Below are 7243 nucleotides of genomic sequence, written 5' to 3' on the forward strand. Positions count from 1 at the left end.
GAGCTAGTCATTCATAGTTGATCATCACAAGATATTGCTGATGCTGTGTACAGTGTTTTCCTGGTCCTGTTCACTTCATTTGCATCAGTTCTTGAAAGTCTTTTCAGGTTTTTTTTTCTGAAATCTTCCTGTTAATTATTTCTCATTGCACAATACTATTCGATTAAATTCATGTACCACATGTTGTGCAGCCATTCCCCAATTGATGAGCACCATAATGATGATGCCACCATAATAAGGGTTGCTATAAATATTTTTGCACATGTAGATCTCTTTACCCTTTCTATAATCTCTTTGGGATTGAGAAATAATAGTGGTATTTCTGGACCACAGGGTATGCCCAGTTTGGGTGCCTTTTGGGCACAGTTCTAAATTGCTCTTCAGAGTGGTTGGATCAATTCATAAGTCCACTAATAATGCATTAGCATCCCAACTTTCCCACATCCTCTCCAACATTTATCCATCTTCTTTGTTGTCATATTAGCCACTCTGATTGCTGTGAGGTAGTTTCAGAGTTTTAATTTGAATTTCTCTCATCAGAATCCTTTAGAGAAATTCTCCATATGCCTATAGATAGCTTTGATTTCTTCAATTGAATACTGCGTGTTTATATCTTTTGACCATTAATCTATTGGAGAATGGTTTGTATTCTTGTAAATTTGACTCAGTTCTCTATACACTTAAGAAATGATGTCTTCATCAGAGAAACTGGCTTTAAAGATTGTTTCCCACTCCGGCTTGCACTGGGCTTTAAAATCATGGACATGAAGAACTCTGGCCTGGTTACTCCCAAAAGAAATGTCTTATCTGTCAGCACAAGAAAAATTAAGAACAATGCTGCAGATTGGCACAATTTGTTGTTGAAATGGGAGACTCTCAATGATATGGGGTTTTCTGTTGCAAACAAAATAGGCAACATCAAAATCAGTGCCCTTATTGAAGACAAGATAGAACTAGAATGCAAAAGCATTGCTTCTGGCTTTCATTCTTAAAAGATACATCTAAAATATAATGAGAAACTTGAGATGTTGTGCAAAGAACTTCATGACACTTTGGAAAACTTGGCTAAGGTACAGGTAAAAATAGAAAATTTTACATCAACCACTAAAGGAATTTGTAAACTAGAAAATTACCATTCTGGAAATGGAAATTATCAAACACCCTTTTTCCATACATGGCCCACTACCTACTTCTATGAAGTTTCCCATAAGCTTTCAGAAATGTACAATAAGGAAATACTCCTTGAATACATCATTTTTGAAGAGCTTGCCCATGCTATGAACCAGGTTCTCATTTTAAACTACTTATCTATTTGGTTGTATCAGCCCTATATGGAGAACAGCAGGTTTGATGTGGAAAATATGCTACTTGAAACTGGATGCCAAGCAGGGTAATTTTCCCAAAACCATTTTATTTTTAAGTCTGAACTCCCAAACTAGAATGAACATTTCTTATGATATAGAACCATTGTTTCCTCATACGTTTCCTTCCAGGGTCACAGTTCTACTTCTTTTCTCGCTTGCATGATGGGTTGCTTAGATTCTACCTTATGTATCTCTTAATCCCACTCTGGTATTAACTTTCAAAGTTGATGCTAGTCATCCATTCAGTACCTACTGTAAAACCATGACCCTCCTTATTTGACAGAAATCACTAGGAAAACTGATCATGTTTGGCAGATAATATTTAGGTCAGCATTTATTTCCACAATAAGTACCAAATGGATTCTCAGCCTACGGATAAAAAAAACAAAAACAAAAAAAAACATCCACACAATGGGGTGAGATCAGGAGAATGAAAGGAGGTGCCTTTCACAATTATAAGTATGAGAATTCTAAACCAAAGGATAGAGGTACAAAATTAAAATCTATGTGTACAAACAGAACCAAAAGAAACTAGATTGGGAAAAATAGTTTAATCAAACAACAGAATTAAATCTGCTATAGGAAACTCATACAAAAATATGAGGCTAAGAATGCCTAGCTAAATGTTCAAAAGATACGAGCCTCAGAATTAATGACCTTCAGAATTAAGAAATGCAATTAACAAACAAAATATTACAGGAAATCACCAAGAGAAATGAACATTTAACAATACAGGTCTCACCTCACACTAAATTGGCAAACATAGAAAAAAAATCCAGCAATGCGCTTTTAAGACAGGAGCTCTTAATGCATACTGGTGCTAGAGCTTTGCACTGGTCCAATCACTACAACAGTTTGGAACTTTTCAAGAAAAATCCCTAAACTATTTGAACCCTTTGACCCAGCTATCTGTCTACTACAGGGCTGTCCAAAATGAGGCCCTCAGTGTGATTTATTTTTACAAGTGTAGACATTTACATAAATGCCTTAGTAAACAAAGTCAAGCTATTGCTGAGCTCTTGCTAAAATGGCAAATCAAAATATATTGTCTATTGTTTCAATAAAAACCTAAGGTTGGACAGCCCTGGTCTACTACAAGGCATGTAACAAAATGAGGTGAAAGATGGATTGAGGTGAGGGAGAGCTCCATTATTACTAATGGCACTTTTTTGTAGAATAAATCAGAAATTTGAATTACTTAGAGAAACTAGGGGAGATTTGTATGAACTTATGTAGAGTGAAGAAAGCACAATCAAGAGACATATTTCATAGAAAGATAAATACTAAAAAAAAATTCAGGCTAAGTTAAATAACTAATATCAATCTGATGAGACATGTTTTTTTTTTTTTCCTAGGGAGGTTGATGGGGTTTTTTGGGTGTGAAATAGTGTGGCAACATCGTGTCTGTTTCACTTAACTGTTTTTATTACAAAGGGAAGTGAGGGCAGAGATAAATATGTAAATTCTATTTTTAAAGAAAGCAATAAATTAAAAAAAACACAAAAGATTATTTCTCAGTCTTCTGCTTGCTTTTTAATATTGGTTGCAGAAATTTTGTTGGTACAAATAAACAAACTTGTTTGTACAAAAGCTTTTTTAATTTAATATGACCAAAATCATCTATTTTACATTTTGTAATGTTTTCTATCTCTTGTTTATTCATGAATTCTTCCCCTCCACATAGGTCTGACAGGTAAACTATTCCTTCCTATTCTGCTTTGCTTTTGGTGTCAACCTTTATGTCTAAATCATGCCAAAGGTCTGTCATATCTAACTTTTCCAATATTCTACTTTCCTCCTTAGTTTCTTTCTTGTTTATTTTTTGGTTGGATTTATTGAGTTCTGAGAGGGCACAGTTGAGGTCTTGCACTAGTATAGTTTTGTTTTCTATTTCTTCCTGTCACTCCCTTAACTTCTTTAAGAATTTGGGTGCTATGCCACTTGGTGCATGTATGTTTAGCATTAATATCATTTCGTTATCTATGGTACCTTTGAGCAAGATGTAGTTTTCTTCCTTGTCTCTTTTAGTTAGGTCTGTTTTTACTTTTACTTTGTCTGAATTTGTTTCATTGATTCTAGATGTCTCATAGAGCTTCTAGTTGCCAATACTAATGTTTAAGGCATTGTTTTCCTCAGTTAGCTATTGTGTTTTCTTTATTTGGCCAATTGTACTCTTTAAGGAGTTGCTTTCTGTGTTGAATCTTTGTGTCTCCTTTTCCATTTGGCCAATTCTACTTTTTAAGTAGTTTTTCAAGCTGTTCACTCTTTTTTCATAATTCTCTTGCATCACTCTCACTTCTTTCCTTTTTTTCCTACTAACTCATTTATATGATTTTAAGCTCCTTTTTGAGAGCTTCCCTGAGTTTTTCTGAGCTTAAGACCACTTCCCTTTTTTCTTTGGGGCTGTGCCCATAGGTTTTTTTTTTGACACTTTTATCCTCTTCTGAGTTTGTGTCTTGGTCTTCCTTAACATTATAATAACTGCCTATTTGCCCTGCACTATGCTGAGGCCTGTGGAGATCTGGTGGCTGGAGGATGCCTGTTTACCTGGGGCTATGGTGAAGCATGTGGTGGTTCTTGGGTCTGGTGTCTGCTGGTTCCCCTAGCTCTTCTAAGGCACATGGGGGGTCCTGATGCTGGTGTTTGCCTGCTCCACTGCACTAGAAATATTCTATTTCTTACATTTTTTTTGTTATTTGGGAACAAAATGTTTAAACAAGTAGCAATTTCTCATTCTGTAAATACATTATGTAGATTTGGTGTTGAAGGAACATGGTATATCTACCAAAACTAAAGGGGGGGATAAGTGCTGAACCTCGTACTTAGATCACTACCAAATCAATTTACCAACTGCTCTATCCTGGGATGAACTTCCTCAAGACCTTGCAACCTTCTCACTTGGTGTTGAGCTCTTCCCTGGGATCACTATTTATTGATGGGCCCCAGTGTGACTTCTCATTTCACTCCCATCCAATTCAAGTCTGTCTCCAGATTGCTCTACTAAACCTACCTCCACTGCACAGTTTTCCTCCTTTTCCAGCTCCCCTTTATGTTTTTGTCCTTTCTCTACCAGAATTAGAAAAGCTCTTTCAGAGTAAAGTCTTTCTTATTTTCTTATATTTTTATCCATACTGTTTAACACAGTTCCTGGATCATAATAAGAACTTAATAAAGTGTTGACTCACTCACCCATGCTATCTAGCTATGCAGTTAAACCATTCATCTTGAATGTCATCTTTAATATCATCCCTGTGTTTGGAAATTTCTGTCACTTCAATTTTGATGCAATTATCAGCCAAAATATGAAGATGGTCACTACTTTGCTAAGGTATTAAAGAAAAATGAAATAACTTACGGAAAAATATTGATCCTTTTTCTAGGAATATTGAGGAAATGTACAAGTTGCCAAAGTAATCTTGAGTCTGGTTTATACCAATTCCATTTTCAAACATAACATTTGGTATTTGTACCTGTGGAAATGATAAACTGCTGCTGTCATTACCCTTACTGTGAAATGTGAAATATGCAACATTAAAAAAAATCATAATACCCTTTCCAAAGTAAAATAAAATACTAGAGGTTTTCCCTTCAATAGGAAAAAAGACATTTGCTTTTTAGACTACTCTACATATGCTGATTTTCTTTAACTATGTCAAATATTAGTTTGACCTTAAGACCAGAATGTATTCTGCACACTATTCTATTTATCATTGTGTGTTTGTTATCATTGGTTATCTAGTATTTCCATGGTCAATATAGGATGTCAATAATAAATCACCAAGACATGTCATATTTCCTTGGATGAAAGGAGGGAAGGATAAAGATGTTAATAATATTAGGGATAGGTTTTTTCAGCATAATGTAGGAGAAAAGTTTAGGTTAGCTCAATCACAGTGCCGTAGTTCAGGATGAACACGGAACATTGAAAATAGAGTAAATACAAAGTATGATCAGAATAGTCAACCTGAGAACAGCAATAACCAAAGAAATGTAGAGTAGTGTTCTCTTAGTCATATTCAGAGTATATGGACAGGGTATGTATCCAGGATACCTACCTATCCAGGGCATCTCACATTCTATTTGAATAAAGAACACAAGTAAAGATTTTACTGTCAAAAGATCAGTGATGTCAAAAAATTACAGATGGGGAGTTAGCTAAGAAGGACAATTCAAGTAATCTGTTTTATATTTATTACTTATTTTAACATTCTTTTCCTCTTAAATTGCATTCTGCTCCCTTCCTGCACTCACTGAGAAGGCAAGAAAAATGATATCAATTAATCATATATGTAAATTGGTGCAAAATATTTCCATAGTAGACATATTATAAAAAAGTGAAAAAAAGGAATTGAGAAAATTACACTTTCGTTTGCACCCAGAGTTCATTGGTTCTCTCTTTGCAGGTGGGTAGCATTTTTTTTCGTTATGAGTCATTTGTAACTGAATCATATCAATATAAGGATTGAGCAGTCAAGTCTTTCACAGTTGATCATTATTACAACATGGTTGTTACTGTGAACAATGGTTCCCCAGGGAGCTATAAATATTTTGTACGTATACGTCCTTTTCCTTTTTTATCTCTTTGTATTAAAGACCTAGTAGTGGTATTACAGCATTAAAGGGTATGGATAGTTTTATAATCCTTTGGGCATAGCTCCAAATTGGTCTCCAGAATGGTTGGACCATTCACAATTCACAGTTCACAATTCCACTAACTGTTTATTAGCATACCTGTTTTTCCTCATGCCCTCCATCATTTTTCATTTATGTTAGGTATAAGATGGTACCTGAGATTTATTTTAATTTGTATTTCTTTAATCAATAATTATTTAGAGCATTTTTTTCAGATAAGTATAGTTAATTTTGATTTCTTCTTCTGAAAACCACAATTCCACTAACTGTTTATTAGCATACCTGTTTTTCCTCATGCCCTCCATCATTTTTCATTTATGTTAGGTATAAGATGGTACCTGAGATTTATTTTAATTTGTATTTCTTTAATCAATAATTATTTAGAGCATTTTTTTCAGATAAGTATAGTTAATTTTGATTTCTTCTTCTGAAAACCACCTATGCATATGCTTTGACCATTTATCAATTGGTGACTGGATCTTATTTTTATAAATTTGAGTCAATTTTCTATAGATTTGATAAGTGAGGTCTTTATCAGAGAAACTTGATGTAAACATTTTTGATATTACTTCATTGTCTATTGTTCTTTCAAGCAAAAACTAGTTTCTCTGAATATCTTTTTTAATTAGTTCTATTTTTATTTTTGCTTTGTCTGAGATAATGATTGCTAACCCTGCATTTTTAACTTCAGCCAAAGCCCAATAAAATCTGCTCCAACCCTTTATTTTAACTTCGTGTGTATATCTTTCTCTTTCAAGTGTATCTCTTTTAAACAACATATTGTTGGATTCTTGTTTCTAATATGTTCTACTATTGACTTCCATTTTATAGGTGAGCTCATCTCATTCATATTCACAATTATGATCACCAACTGTGTATTTCCTTCCATCCTATTTTCTTCTGCTTATCCTTCTCTCTCTTTTTATCCTGTCCTCCTCAACAGTCTCTTTTGCTTTTGATCACTGTCTTTTTTAATCTGCCCTCCATTTTGCCATCCACTTTATATATTTTATTTGCTTTCCATCTTATTTACTCATTGGGTAAGATATATTCCTATGAGCTACTGAGTGTGTGTGTGTATGTGTGTGTGTGTGTGTGTGTATTCTTCCTTCCTTGAATCAATTGAGAGTGGGGTTGAAGCATTATCAACCCCTTGTCCCCTAATTTCCCCCTTTATTATAAATGCTCTTTCTTGCAATCCTCTTTTATGGGAGAAAATTTCCCACATTCTACCTCTCCCTTCCCCC

The 7243-nt window shown here is 34.4% G+C and overlaps 1 pseudogene; it reads left to right on the plus strand.

Moving 5' to 3' along the window:
- The first annotated feature begins 758 nt into the window (after positions 1-758).
- On the plus strand, positions 759-1394 carry LOC118854686 (annotated as a pseudogene).
- Positions 1395-7243: the final 5849 nt, after the last annotated feature.

This window comes from Trichosurus vulpecula, chromosome 6, assembly GCF_011100635.1.
Source record: "Trichosurus vulpecula isolate mTriVul1 chromosome 6, mTriVul1.pri, whole genome shotgun sequence".
NCBI classification, from domain to species: Eukaryota; Metazoa; Chordata; class Mammalia; order Diprotodontia; family Phalangeridae; genus Trichosurus; species Trichosurus vulpecula.